The sequence below is a fragment of the Dasypus novemcinctus genome, chromosome 2 (genome assembly GCF_030445035.2).
Source record: "Dasypus novemcinctus isolate mDasNov1 chromosome 2, mDasNov1.1.hap2, whole genome shotgun sequence".
NCBI classification, from domain to species: domain Eukaryota; kingdom Metazoa; phylum Chordata; class Mammalia; order Cingulata; family Dasypodidae; genus Dasypus; species Dasypus novemcinctus.
The window spans coordinates 26,465,960-26,482,201 of record NC_080674.1 but is presented as its reverse complement, the minus strand read 5'-3'; positions in this window follow the sequence as shown (position 1 = coordinate 26,482,201).

Sequence of the window (16,242 nt, the reverse complement as noted above, 5' to 3'; positions counted from 1 at the left end):
GTTTCATCCTTTACCCGTTAGTAGACTTTTGGGTTATCAGTTTTTGTCTATTATTAATAAAGCTACTATGAACACTTATGCACAAGTCTTATGGTAAACATACATTTACATTTCTTTGAATAATTATGTAGCAGTATGTTTGCTGCATCATGAGATAGGTCAGCTTTTAAATTTAAATTGCCAAGCAGTTTTTCAGAGTTATCGTGCAATTTTACACTCCCACAAGAAATGTATATGAGTGCCAGTTGTTTTACATCATCATAAGAATTTGATACTGGCACTATTTTTAGTTTTACCCATTCTGTTGGGTGTGAAATATTTTAATTTACATTTCTCTGATGACTAATGACGTTGAATACTCATTTATTTGCATATTGGCCATTTGTACAATCTCCTTTTAAAGAATGCTTGCTCATGTTCTTGGACTATCTTTCTTGGGTTTATTTTTTATAATTAGTTTATATGCAAGTATCTTGCATATATACTCTTGGCTTGCTTTTTAATTTACTTAATAGAGTCTTTTGAAATGCAGTGAATTATTAAAATAAACTTTATTTTAGAACTGTTTTATATATATAGAAAAAATTACAAAGATAGAATAAGAGTTGCCATATAAACCACACTCATTTTCCCTATTAGTAAAATTTTATATTACTACGGTATCTTTGTTGCAGTTAATGAATTTTACTGATACATTATTATGAAATAAACTCTGTAACTTATTTGATTTCCTTAGTTTTAAAATAATGTCCTTTTATGTTTCAGGATCCAATTCAGGTTATCATATTAGAGTTAGTAATGTCTCCTTAGGCTGCTTTAGTATTTTCTTTAATGTCTTTGATGATTGTTGCAGTTTTGAAATATGTTCAAGCATGGATTTGTAGATTTCTCTCAATTGGGATTTTTCTGACCTTTCACTCTTGATCAGATTGTGGTTACATATTTTTTGAGTTAAAGTGAAGGGACATTTTCATCATATCATAAGCTACACAAACTATATATGAGTTATCACTGTTGATATTGACCTGATTCCCTGGCTTAGGTGTTTGTCAGCTTTCTCCAGTGTAAAGTTACCCTCTCCCATTCCATACAGTATTTTTTGAAATTCGCAATGTGAAGTCCACACTTACATAGTGAGGAGTTATGCTTTACCACCTGGCAAGCAAGGTATCTACAAAAATTACTTGGAATTCTTCTATACTGGACATTTGCCACTTTTCCCCAATTTATTGATTGATTCAATCACTGATTTATATCAGCATTGACTCATGGATATATTCTTTTTACTTTAAATTATGATACATTATTGATACTTGTTGTATTTTGAAATCATTTTATGAATCCTTAAAAGAGAAAGATTATGTTTGTGAATTAATCCATTCATGTCATTATGAGATCCTTTCAGTTGGACTACATCAGTGAGGTATGACTCAGGTTGAGTCTCTGCCCTCTTGCTGGGTCTGATAAAAACACTGACACAGAAAAAGGGAGCCCCATATTTGATCCTGCCATGTGAGAGAAAGGACTCCAGTTTTGTCCACAGTGGAGCTGTGAGCCCCAGAGCCTCAAAGAGCTGAGGCCCAGGGAGAAATGAGCCTGATAGCTTATAGAAAAACTCAAGAAGGAAACAGCTGAGAATGACAGAGAAGGCCCAGAAAGACAAGCCAATGCTTATTTGTCAACAGCTGCGCTCCAATAGATGACAGTAGATTCTGGAGTGGAAGACCGAAAACTCAGCACAGATTGGCAGCCCTCTTCGTTTACCACATCACAGCTGACTGTGGTGAGAAAGCATCTCCGATGATACCTTAACTGAGATATTTCATGGCCTCAGCCTCAGAATTGTAAGCTTTTATACTAAATAAATACCCTTTATAAAAGTCAACCCATTTCTGATACTTGCATCAGCAGACCTTTGGCAAACTAAAGCAATACTTTTATTTTGCTGCTCCAAATCTTCCAATTTTGGCCATTGGGAGCTCTTTTCTTTGGCTCCTGTGTACATTTGTTTAATACTATCTCATCGTGTTTGTATGTGTGTGCATGTAATCATTTGTATTTACTTATTTAAACACTTCCTAACTTTCTGTCATTTCAGAATATTTCATGCACATCTTGTATATTCCCTGCCTAAAACAGGTCATTTCTCCAGGGAGACTTGGCTCCTTTTATCAGATAAAGGTATTAGAAACCAAGATCTGGACCAAAGGTGTGCTCATGGCTACTTGCTTATCCTTGCTTCAAAGCCAACTCTGCAGACAAAGGAAATATATGTGTATATACTAACCTGTAGAAACCTGTAGAAATACATACATACAGAAATACATACAGATAGATATATCTATCTTTTGTATTTGGCTGTAGTTTTATTAAGGTAAATATGAATTCCTACTGATTTATCCAGCTCTAATCCATTAGTATATAGATCATTCTAGCCTCCTCCCCCTCCTTAATTAAGAGTAAGTTCCATTCCATCATTGATAAACCTAGCTCCCACCATCTGACAACCCTATATTTAATGGTTCAGTTCCAGTATACATGTATAGTAGTGTAGGAATTTGTAAACATTACCCCATGAGAAGAAACATTATCAACCAGAGCATAATGCTATATAAGTTTCCTTTTATATTTAGAATTACAAGCTCCACTCATTTCCAGTGTTACCAAGTTCAGGAACTTTTCCCCTCATCTCCCTGCAGTGAGGTTGTTTCATTCATTTACAATAAAATTAGAGTGTTTTGCCACATTCTGGATTCTATGTGATCCCCCAATCTCCAAAAAGATATTTTTAATATTGATTACATTAAGTATATTTTTGTTCTATAGGTTTTGACAAGTGCATGATGACATGTATACACTATTACAGTATCCTACAAAAGCTTCACCTCCCTAAAACATATCTTATATTTGACCAATTCAACCATCCCTGCCCTCATTCCAAACTTCTGGCAAACAATGATATTTTTTACTATCTCTATAATTTTGCCTTTTCTAAAGTACAGCACAATTGGAATCATGCATTATTATGTAGCTTTTTCAGACCAATTTATTTTACTTTGCAAAAGGCAGTTAAGATGTATCAATAATTTGTTCTTATTTGGTGACTAATATCCCATTGTGCAGACACACCACAGCATGTCTTCTGCTATTGTTGGATGGAGTAGTCTCTAAATGTCAATTAAATCCAGTTGACTGATTGTGCTGTTTAAGTCAACTCTATCTTTACTGACTTTCTGTCCAATTCATCTATCAATCTCTGACAGGTTGTTGAAGTCTTTGATTATATAAGGGTTTATCTCAATTCAATAGGCTTTTGACACCTGAAATAGGGTGTTATGGTTTTAGTTGTGTAGATGTTTAAGATTGTTATGTTGTAGTCGATAATTCAACCTTTTATCATTATGTAATTTCTCATGCTGTCCTTGATAATTTTCTTTCTTCTCAGGTCTGCATTGTCTGAAATTAATATAATTATTCAAGCATGTTTTGGTTGGCATTAACATGGACTGTCTTTCTCCATCTCTTTACTTTTAACATACTTCAGTCTTTACAGTGAGTGTCATATAGACAACACATAGGTGGGTCTTGGCATTTTCTTTTTAATATGTCTTTTAATTGATGTATTTAGAACATTCATGTTTAAAGTGATTACTTATATAGATGTATTGATAGCTACCATGTTATAACTGTTTTCTATTCACTGATGTGTTGTTCCCTTTTTCCTCTTTTTTTTTGACCTTCTCTAGTTTTACTTGAATATTTTTTGTGATTCCATTTTATCACCTCTTGCTGTTTTATAATTATATTAATTTTTAAAAATTGTAGCTTCCTAAAGTTTCCAATTTACATTTTTAACTAATCTAGATCTACCTTCAAATAACACTATAACTTTTTCTTTTGGCTGATTTAGCTTGCTTATATATACCTTTTGTAATCATACCTGTGTTTTGCTAAGCTTCTTGGATTTTTGATATAATGTTTTCACTTAATTTATAAGACTTACAATAATTATTTTTTCATATATTCTTTTCCTTCCCCACTCTTTTTCTACTCATTTCTCTATTCTAATTAGATATATATTAGAGCAGTTGGTAGCTCTTTCAAGTCATTGAGTTTTTAAAAAATCATTTCCCTTTATTTAAAAGTGGATCTTATTTCAAATTCATAATCCTAACTTTTGCTTTCTCTCTGCTGATGGGACATACATTATATTTTTGTTTTGTTTTGTTTCTAATTACAGATACACTTTTCACTTCTAGAATTTTCTATTTATTTTTTGTTAAAATTTCTAGTTTCCTTCTGAGATATTTTATCTGACTGTTCATTATTACCATATTTTCTTTAAGTTCATGAATATACGTATAATACCTGTTTAATATTATTTTCCTATTGCTGCATAATAAACTACCACAAGCATAGTTTCTTAAATCAACCCAGTCATTATGTCATAGTTTTGTAGGTCATCAGCCTGTTTGAACTCTACAGACAGGTTTCTGTGTATGGTGTCACAAGGTCAAAATCAAGGTGTCAGCTGGGATGGATTCTTATCTAGAGGCTCTAAGAAAGAATGTATTTCTAAGTCCATTCTTGTTGTTGGCAAAATTAATTTCCTGTTGTTCTAGGTCTGAGGTACCCAACCTTTTTTTTTATGGATCTTTTCAGGTTTTTTCATGAAGGAATTAAACTAGTCCAAGGTAAAACTGGACCCCAAATGGTTACATTATGCAAGCAGTGAGATTTTTTAACTTGTGACAAGGGACAGAAGGGAAATTTTCTACTCATTGCAAGGACATCCTCACTTAAACTCCACTGAGCCACAAGCACTTAAAACCCATGAACCTTCAGCTGGTCATCCTTAGCGAGTCCAATCTCTACAAGGAACTGGCATATCTTCTTGTGTGGTCACCCTGTAGCTGAATCACTTCTCCTTATTCTGCATGCTCAATTAGAGTATCATTGCAGGCAACTTTCTTCTTAAATGCCTTCACTAGTTTCTTTTTATTGTAATCATCAGTGACCCCTTGGACAATGATAAGTATCTTCCTGCCATTTCTCTGTTGAATTCTTATATGGATATAGTCCTCAGTCCCAGCAGGAAGCAGGTTATCACCCTTACTTGCATCAGCAAAGGGGTTGAAAGAGTGGAGATTCTGGAGAGCGGATATATCATATGATTCCTTTTCCTCAGTGGAAATGACCTGTGGAGGGACCAGCTGGAGAAGGCAGGCAGGGTGAACCCTACTCTCAAGTCCTAGAGATCCTTATCAGATCTTAGAAACATCTCTATGGTTATTACATTGGTCTCTCCACATTCAAAACCAGTATTGATGTATCACATCCTTCTTGTGCTTCTATTCACCCTGCAACCAGCCAAAGGAGGCTTTCTCCTTTTAAAGGGCTTGTTTTCTTATGTTAGGCAAATTTGTCTAATAATCATTTTGACTAACTCAAAGTCAAATGATTAGCAACTTAATAACATCTGCTAAATCCCTTTTGCCATGCTACATAGCAAAATAATGGGTGTGACATCCTCATTCTAAAATGATGGTCCTGGGAAATAGGACAGAAACCTTGGTGGGCAGTTTTAGGATTCTGCCTATCACATGTTTTAAAGTTCTTGTGTGTTCTTGTGTGGTGTTACTAATACCCAAATCATATATCTGTTTCTATTTCTAATGGCTGGTTTTTCTCTTGACTTTTGATTACGCTTCCTGATGGGGCACAAACTTAGTTAATTCTGTCTATAAACTACATAGTATGTATTATATATTGTGGAGACTCCGAGTTCTGTTATTTGCTTCAGAAATGCTTATTTTATTCTAGGATGAAGGCAAATTGCTGGCTGATCACCTTGAATTTATGGAAGTTTGTTGTTAGGGAAATTCCTTTAGTCATGGTATGTAGCCTTACTTCTAAAGTGTGGCCATTCTAGGTTTTAAATGATAAGGCTGAAATATTTACCACATCCCTTCTAATTATTTTGTACTGAAAACTCCATACTTATGTCTCCCACAGCTTGGCTCTTTTAACCTTCTATTCATATCAGGGTTCATTAAAGTTTTGTATTGACTTCTATGACTTCCATCTTCAGAGGATTTCCTTCCTCAATTTACAGCCACTGTGGTGTCTGAGAATTCTATCTTCTAATAAACTAAGTTAAGACTGCATCTTTCTTCTTATGTTCCAGCCAGCTCCTCCCTGTCCCCCTGGATTAGGAATGTCACTCAGGTTGAAAAAATAAGAATAATTTTTACCTAGTGTATTTTCCTATATTCAAGAGTGACAATCATGCAGATTTCTACTGGATTTTCTTCTCTTTCCAGTGCCTTCAAATAGTTGGGGCTTTTATTTATTTATTTACTCAGTTAATTTCAAAATTTGTCCTGAAATTGTAATTCCTGTCTTTGAGAGGATTTGCCTGATACCAGTTGATAATGAGCTGTATTGTGATTACCAAAACCAGAACAAACTATTGGCATTTTATTTAAAATATTAGCAAATGTTTAGATAATCATAATAATATTGATAATAACTCTTAAGTGTGGTATGGTCCCAAGTTTGCATATTGATTTACATTTATTCAATTTTAATATACACACATGCAATTTACATATAAATTCATATATACATGTATATGCACATATGTGTATTTAGCAGAATTTGAATATCTCACAATTGCATTTTGAGGAAGTATTGAAATCATTACCATGCTTAATTTGAAGTATTCCAAATAAGATCAGTGAGTTATTGCTTAATCATGGATCCTAAACTATCCAAATTGTTTATTCATTTAAGATTTAATTCAATATATCTTCCAAATAAAGAATTCTTCAACAACTGTTAACATTCATTGGTATTTAAAATGTGATTTAGTACTACTTTTCATACTAATGTGGCTTTCTCACTTTTTGAGTCATATATATTACTCATGCCATCCTAACTTGAGAGCAACGTTTTTGAACATAAGTTTCTGGTTTAACTTTATTTTGGAATAGTTCATAGTCTAACTGAAAGATTTAAAAACCTATACTCAAATATACATAAATTGTAGTTCTGACCTAACAGATTAGCTGGGTGACCCTGACACATTTCCTAAATTTTCTGGCCTCAATTTTCTCCTTTGTATTTTTTTTAAAGAAGTACTGGAGCTTGAACCCAGGATCTCCTACATATGATGCATGTATTCAACTGCTAAGCTACACCTGCTCTATGTAAAATGTTTTGAAGATTGTAAGTTGGTCTATGCTATTATTTTCTCTGGGATCATATCTTAATTTTGCAAAAATACTATGTTTCAATAACATGTTTAGTGATAATTCTACCATCTTATTTTTCCCACAAGCTGTGAGTACTAAAATCTAATTGGATTTGTATGCTTCTATTTATTACATGTTCAACCACAACATTTTAGGACTTTGTGGATACTATTTATAAATGATATTTCCCTGATATCAATAATGAATACTGCATAGCTATTTTAAAATATCCACAGGCAAACATGTTGGCTATCCCATGGTGGTTGAAAAATTTCAGTGTGAAATGTGTAGGCTGATGACAAAGATTTTTTAAAATCTTTAGTTTGATTTTAAACAATGGTAGGATTTATCCATTTTCTGCTACGTATCAATTATGGATGAAAAGTGATTTTTCATAAACAGAAATTGGAAAACTTGAAATATTCCCTTGGAGAGAAAAGAAAACTAGGTTGTGGTGGTTGTATTTTCTTTATTAGAGAGATCATGGGTTTCTTCTCTTTCAAGATGGCTTTGGTTATTGTAGACCACTTACCCTTCCATAAAAATTTGATGATTGGCTTTTACCAGTCCAAACAAAGGTTGTTAGAATTTTTGTTGAATCAGTAAATCATTTTTGGTAAGAGTGACATCTTAACAGTACTTTGTCATCCATTCCATGAATATGGAAGGCTCTTGCATTCATTTAGGTCTTCTTTGATTTTATTTAGCAATGCTTTGTAGTTTCCTGTGTACAAGCCCTTTACATCCTTGGGTAGTTAATTTGATTCTTTTTGTTGCTATTGTAAATGGAATTATTCTCTTGATTTCTTCTCATTGTTCATTGCTTGTGAATATAAATGCTACTGATTTTGAAGTATTGCTTTGAAGTCCTGCCAGTTTGCTGAATTTATTTATTAGCTCTAGGAGCTTTGTTGTGGATTTTTCAGGATTTTCTCTACTTAAGATCATGCCTTGTATAAATAGTCTTCTATTCCAATTTTCATGCTTTTTATTTCTTCTTGCCTGATTGTTCTGATAAGAACTTCTGTGTTGAATAAAGTGGTGATAGTTCCTGATCTTAGAGGAAAAGGTTTGAGTCTTTCACCATTAAGAAATCAGATGTAAGTTTTTCAAATATGCCCTTTATCATGTAGAATATGTTTCCCTCTATTCCTAGTGTTCTAAGTGTTTTATTAAGAAGGGATGCTGGCTTTTGTCAAATGAGTTTTCTGTTTCAATTGAAATTATCATCTGGTTTCTTTCCTTCATTTTGAATTAGTAGGGTTCTCTCCTCTTCAATTTTTTGGAAGAGATTGAGCAGAATTGAGGTTACATCTTCTTGGCATGTTGATAAAATTCCCGTTATGCCATCTTGTCTTGGAATTTTCTTCGTTAGGAGGTTTGTGTTGACTGAATAAATTCTTTACTAGTAATTTCTTTGTTGAGACCTACTATTTTTTCTTCAGTCACTGTAGATGATGTATTAGTCAGGGTTCTCTAGGGAAACAGAGTTGACAGATGTTATTTATAAACAATATGAGATTTTATAAAATTGCCTAATGTGATTGTGGGGGTGCATATATCTAATTTCCATAAAGCAGGTTGCAAACTGGGAACTCTGATAACAGTTTTTTATGAATTCCTCAGAAGTTAATTGGCTGAAGTAGAGATGAAAATGTTTTCTTCTGTTGAAATCATTACCTCTCCTTTTAAGGCCTTGAACTGATTGAATGAGATTTCTCTCATTGCTGAAGTCAATCTCTTTAGTTGGTTTTAGATGTAGTCAGCCATAGGTTCAATTGGCATACTGATGTTTGAAGTTCATGAAATGTTCTCACAGTAACAATCAGGCCAGTGCTTGCCCAAACAGCTGAGCACCATTACCTGGCCCCATTTACACATGAACCTAACCATCACAGATAGACTGTGTGTTTGTTAGATTTATCCAGTTCATCTAGATGAACTTATTAGTGAACTGGTGTTCATAGTACCCTCATAGTTCTTTTTATTTCTTCAGGATTAGGGTAATGTCCCATTTTCATTTCTAATTTTGTTATTTGTATCCTCTCTTTTATTCTTTGTCAATCTATCTAAAGACATCAATTTTATTCATCTTTCCAAAGAACCAACTTTGGGATTTTTAAAATTTTCTTCCTTTTTTTTTTTCTTTTTGGTTCTCTATTTCATTTATATCTATACTGAAATTGTCATTTATTTTCTTCTGCTTGAATCAAGTATGTTTTCTTTTTTTAGTTCTTCCAGTTTTGGGGTTAGGTCTCTGATGAGAGGTCTTCTATTTTATGTAAGGATTTAGAGTTATATATGCCTCTCAGCACTAGCTTTGCTGCATCACTTGTCTCAAGATATTTCCTAATTCCACTTCTGATATCCTCTTTAACCCACTGGTTGTTTAAGAGGATGCTGTTTAATTTCCGCATATTTAGGAATTTTCCATTTCTCCCTGTTACTGATTTATAGTTTCATTCCACATGGTCAGAGAAAATACACGATATATTTCCAATATTTTTAATCTATTGAGACTTGTTTTGTGACTCTAATATACGGTCTACACAGGAGAATGATCCTGTGCACCTGAGAAGATTGCATATTCTGTTGTTGTTGGGAAAAGTGATCTGTAAATGTCTGTTAGGTCTATTTGGTTTAGAGTATTATTCAAGGCTTGCATCTCCTTATTAATCTTGTGACAAATTTTATGCATTATTGAAAATGGTGTATTCAAATCTCCTACTAGTAATATAGTCAATTTCTCCCTTCAAATCTTTCAGTATTTGTTTCATATATTTATTTATTTACCTATTTTTGTTTTTTTTTGAAAATACATAGATCTCAAAAAATGTTACATTAAAAAAGATGAGGTTCACACACACCCCAACCCCCTGCCCCTGCTCCTCCCACATTAACAACCTCTTTCATCATTGTGGCACATTCATTACATTTGGTGATTCATTCTATTTGTTATATTTTGGATCTTTCCTGTTAGGTGCATGTATATATAATTGTTATGTCTTCTTGCTGATTGACTCATTTATCGATATATAATGACCATCTTTTTCATAATAACTGTATTTTATAACTTTAAGACCTTATTTTAGATGGAAAAGAAGGTTTGAAAAAGAAAATGTAAATTTAAACATTTGTTCCACTATACTTATAAAAGAAATGCTAATTGAAATTCTGCTGGCATATTATTTTTCACTTATTAGGCTGTCAAATTGCAAAAGTTTGAGCACCCAACCAGCTTTCAATGTTGAGGGAAAACAAGTGAGTTGTTGTTAGGTACGTACATTGGCAAATCACTTATGAAAGGGAATTTGGCAATACCATTGACCCAAAAATTCTTGGTCTAGAAATTTATCCTACAGATATAATTGAACATATGGACAGTGATATATGTACAAAGTTATGTATTTACAGCAGAGTGTGTAATAACAAAAGATTGAGAGAACTCTCAATGTTAATCGATAGGAGATAGTTATACAAATTAAGGTACAATATACAAAGAACAAGGAAGGAATCTATGAACTGATATGAAAAGATCTCCAAGACACAATGGCAAATTGGAAAAGCAAGGTGTAGAACAGTAGTAGATACTACAATTTGCATGGATAGGGGTGATTAGAATTTATATTCCTTTTAACTATTTATGCATCAAGAAATTATGGAATGCCACAAAAAAATAATAACATAGATTAATTGTGGAAGGGAATAAGAATTTTCACTTTACAATTTATACTTTTGATTTTGAACCAAGTAAATATATTGCTATTCAAAAATTAAATTAAAAAATTACATTAGAAGCTAATGTATTCTGCAGTGAACACATCTGTGGCCTGAGGAGGAGGGAGCTGCCAAACCACTTGTCTTGTGTGTTAGGAGTGTCAGCAACCAGTTGACTAAAGCTGGTGTGTTTGGTTAGAGTTATGACATGTGAGGCTTAGCAAACACCCTAAGAATGTAGATAAATATTTTAATATTCTCAGTATTCTGAATTCCTAAGGATTTCTTTGGGCCCCATCATTTAATGTGCTTCTTTTGGTTCCTTTTTTCCACCCATATTTTTCGTTCTTAAGTAAAATATTTTGCTTTAAGCAACTACCTTGGGGTCAGGGCACTACAGGAAGATGCGATTAGATGTATGTATGTATAGGTGATAGAGAGAGAGAGAATGCCTGGGTTGAAAAAGAATTCCTCTCTTCTCTTCTGCTCTTCTTCTCAGTGCAACACACACACACACACACACACAATTGCCATCTTTTATTCTAATATATAATTACAATCTAGGCATGGCAAACAAGCCTAATGATCCTATAACATTTCTGGCTGGGCCTTAGGCCAGAGCTGCCAGGAGCCTGGACATGCACATAAGAGAGACCTCTGTGCTCTCAAATACAGTCCCATAATCTCTCCACTTCTAGACAATATGCTCCTTGTGTGGAGAGTAGTTGTTACTGATCTTGGTATCTCTAGTGCCTAACATAGAATTTAATAAATAGTAAGACTCAGACAAAGATTTGTAAAATGAGTGGAGCAATGAACAAATAAACATGATGGTTTAGCCTAAAGGATTTTGGGTATTGATATATGGATAAAAATGTTTGCTTTCAGGTGTCTGAGTTCTTCACAAAGACCAGCTTCAAAATGAACCTAAAGAGCTGGTTTAAATGCACCTTTATATTTTTAAATTTTTTTATTATCTTTTTTTAAAAAGATACATAGATCACACAAAATGTTACATTAAAAAAGTGTAAGTGGTTCCCATATACCACACTCCCCACACCCCCACTCCTCCCACAAGACAACTTCTCTCATTAGTGTGGTACATTCATTGCATTTGATGGGTACATTTTGGAGCATTGCAGCACAGCATGGGTTACAGCTTGCATTGTAGTTTACACTCTCTCTCAGTCCATTCAGTGGGTTATGGTCAGATACACACCATGCATCTGTCCCTGCAATATCATTGAGGACAACACCAAGTTCCCAAAATGCCCCAATATGCCTCCTCTTTTTCTCTCTCCCTACCTTCAGCAACTCCCGTGACCACTGTCTCCACATCAATGATATAATTTCTTCCCTTGCTAGAGTCACAATAATTCAATAGTAGAATATCAAAAGAATGCAAGGAAGAGGCAGGGGAAAGTGCAGGGAGACTAGGTGGTCAGAGAGTCATCCAGGATGGAGTTAAGATACCCAAGAGACACTTGTTAAGATAAACAGACTCTATAACCAAACTGCATGTACCTCAACAGTTTTACAATGTATAAAGTGGCCATGCTGTGCAAATGGTGGGCTGAAGTTTTAATTTTTAACTGTATTACATCTAAAGCTGTTTTTGTATGATATTAGTATAGCCACACGAGCTCTTTTCTGGTTATTGTTTGCATGGAATGTCTTTTTCCAACCCTTCACTTTCAACTTATCTGAGTTCTTGGTATACGTTGAGTCTCTTGTAAACAATATATAGCTGGATCATATTTTTTTAATATATTCTGCCAATCTGTCTTTGGATTGTGAAGTTTAATCCACTAACACTCAATGTTATTACTGTAAAGGTAGTACTTACTTCAATCATTTTATCATTTGTCTTTATTTGTCATATCCTATTTTTGTCTCTCTTTTTACCTTTTTAGTTACCACTACTGATAATCTTCATTTCTACACTCTTCTCCAAGTCTATCTTTCCTGTCTTTTCCTTTCAGTCCACAGAACTTCCTTTAGTATTTCTTGTAGTACAGGTCTCTTGTTGACAAACTCTCTATGTTTCTCTTTATCTCTATAAAAACTTTTCCTCATTTTTGAAGGACTGCCTTGCTGGATAAAGAATTCTTGGCTTTAGAAACATTAAATATATCATATCACTGCCTTCTTGCCTCCATGGTTTCTGATGAGAAATTGATACATAATCATATTGTGGTGACTTTGTATGTGACAAATTGTCTCAGAGAAGGCCCATTAGGAATTATTTTGTTTGGAGCACATTGCATGAACATGTATGTTTATGTCTTTCATAAAAGTTGTAAAATTTTCAGATATTATTTCCTCAAATTTTCTTTCTTTCTCTTTTCCCTACTCTTTTCCTTCTGGGACATCCATGATATGTATGCTTGTGCTCTTCATGCTATCATTCATTTTCCTGAGACCCTGCTCAGCTTTCTTTTTTTTTCTTCCTTCTTTGCTCTATTTGTTCTTCTGTAAGATTTCGGATGTTCTATCCCCTAGATTGCTGATACTTTCTTCTGCCTATTCAAATGTAGTGTTTTATGTCTTTCATGTATTTTTTATCTCATCTATGTGCCTTTCATTCTCATAAGTTCTGTTAGTTTTTGGTATGCTTTCAAAGTCTTCTTTATACTCACCCAATGTCTTCTTAATATCCTTTATCTCTTTAGCCATATTTTCCTTCATATCCTTGAATTGATTTAGGATACTTTCTTAAATATCTTTGATTCATTTTTCCAAGTTAGTGGCACCTATAACTTTTTAATTTGTTTCTTTGACTGGGCTTTAACTTCCTATTTCTTACTATGGCTTGCAATATTTTGCCAGAGTCTAGGCATCTGGTTATCTTGATGGGTTTACTTTGATGATCAGCTTTTCTTTCTTGCCTAAGGTTTTATTGTTGTTTAGCTTTGTTTTACATTTCTTTTCTTTTCTTTTATAATGTAAAATAATTTTATTTTATTAAAATAAGGAAATATTAATATATGAACACTGAAGAGAGTTTATGGTAAAAGAAATGAGAAAGTGATATGAATTTTTTTGTTTGGTTCAACTGAGACAGTCAAACACATCATAAAATTTGACAAAACAAATAAAGACTCATTTATATAGGACTTATCAAACAGAGGGACAGGAGTCTCTTGAGAGCATAGGCAATGCCTAATGGAGGAAGACAGGCCAGTATGTCCAGTCCTCAGTGTTGTTGCAAGTAAATATGAATCTTGTCCTTCAATGAGTTAATCTTGGTGGTTACTGTTGGTCTCGAGGGGAAGGGGAGGGAGGAATAGAATAGATGGAACATGAGGCATTTTGGGGGTGATGGAGTTGTTCTGCATGACCTTGCAATGATGGATACAGGTCGTGTCAAACTTCATCAAATCTCTAAAAGTGTATGGTCCAAAATGTAAACCATAATGTAAATCATTTAGCACGGTAAGCTGCAATGTGTCAATATTTATCCATCAATTGTAACAAATGTATCATCCACATGTAAAGTGTTGTTGATGGGGGAAAGAGGAATAGGGGGAGGATGTTGGGTATATGGGAATCTCACCTACGCTCTGTATGTGATTTTTCTATGAACTAAGCCTTCTTTGAAGACAAAATGAAAAGAATAAGACACTGGGGAAATAAACAAAAGAAAATGTTACTGTACATACAAGACAACAGATCTTACAGAAATAAAGCTGTAATGCCAAAAAAAGTTTAATTCTCTATTTTTTATTATTTCAAACTCAATTTTTTTGGGGGGGAATTTATTCATCACTTTTAAAACTATCATTTTTATTTCATTTTCCTATAAGTTGTATTCAGTTATTTTGTTGGCTTCAATTTTGAAGCAGTTTTGGCTCACAGAGGGATTACAGCTGTGGTGGGGGAGGATCATCTGTGCAGGGTGTCAGAGATGGGGGATGCATAGGAGGTTCACCTCAGGCATGCCTATAAGGCATGTGTTTAAAGTTCTTCTTTCCACGGTGGTTCAACTTATCCTAGAATGTTATAACTGTCCATGTTTAACTGATAAAAACAGGGCCAGAGACCCACAAAGGGGATACAGATGAGTTCCAAAGGGCCCTGGGCAGAGGGTCAGGAAAGATGCCCCCAGACTTTTTGTTGTTGTCGTTTGGCTCCCTAAACCTAGGCTACCTAGCAGATGGTGATTTTCAGCAAGTCATTCCCCACAGTTAAAAGGAGGGAGGGTGTTTTTTCAACCTCCACCAGGTGGCATTGAAAAAATGGCCATGGGGATCCTTACTCAGGACAGGCTAGAACTGTGATTCAGAGCTGGGAACCAGCAGTCCAAACTCACTGAATATGGTCAGAAACCATATTCAGCTTGTACCATGATCACAGTGTTCCTGGGGAGGAAGGCCTTTATGCCCTCTCCATCCACTATGGACTAGACATGAGGCAAAGCTCAAGGGGAGGTGATGGGTGCCAGCCACAGCTGCACAGCAATTCACTCATAGTTCCTTTGCTGCAGCTTCTCAGTCTCCCCATCCTGCTCTTTTCTCGATGCTGCACAGTGTTCTTCTAGCCTCCAGTAGCCCAAAACTGCTATTTTAGATAGTCTCTGTTGTCTACTAGTTGTCATTATAGGAGAAGTGTATCTTGCAACTCCCTACTTTGTCATCTTCCCTAGAATTCTCCTCATAACTTTTGACTTAAGGTTCATTTTATCTGATATTTGGAAAACTACCCCAGCTCTCCTTTGGTAAAGCTGTTTGCACGGCATTTTCCTCTCATCCTTTCACTTTCAGTCTACTTGTGTCTTTGAATTTAAGGTGAGCTGCTTGTACACAGCATATAGTTAGGTTGGACTTTTTTTGAAGCATTCTTGCAGTCTCTGCCTTTTGACTGGAGAGTTTAATTTATTCACATTTAAAGTCATTATTGATGATGTAGGACTTTCTTCTACAATTTTGCTATTTAGTCTTTGTAAACCTAATGCATTTTAATCCCTCAAATATTGTTAGTGCTTATTTTTATATTTACTTGAATTTTTGTGTATTGTACTATATTGATTGCCTTCTTCTATCTAACATGATATATTTTTTCATATAACTTCCCTGTGGTTACCAAGGGGTTAAAATTTAACATCTTAAATATAAAACAATCATATTTAGTTTGCTACTAACTTAACTTCAATAACATAAACATATTTTTCCTATACCTCTCCACCTCCCAACACACATTTTTTGGCCTTGTTACCACATATATATTTGTCTTTGTATGTCAAAATCCATAGATTAATCATTACCCTTTA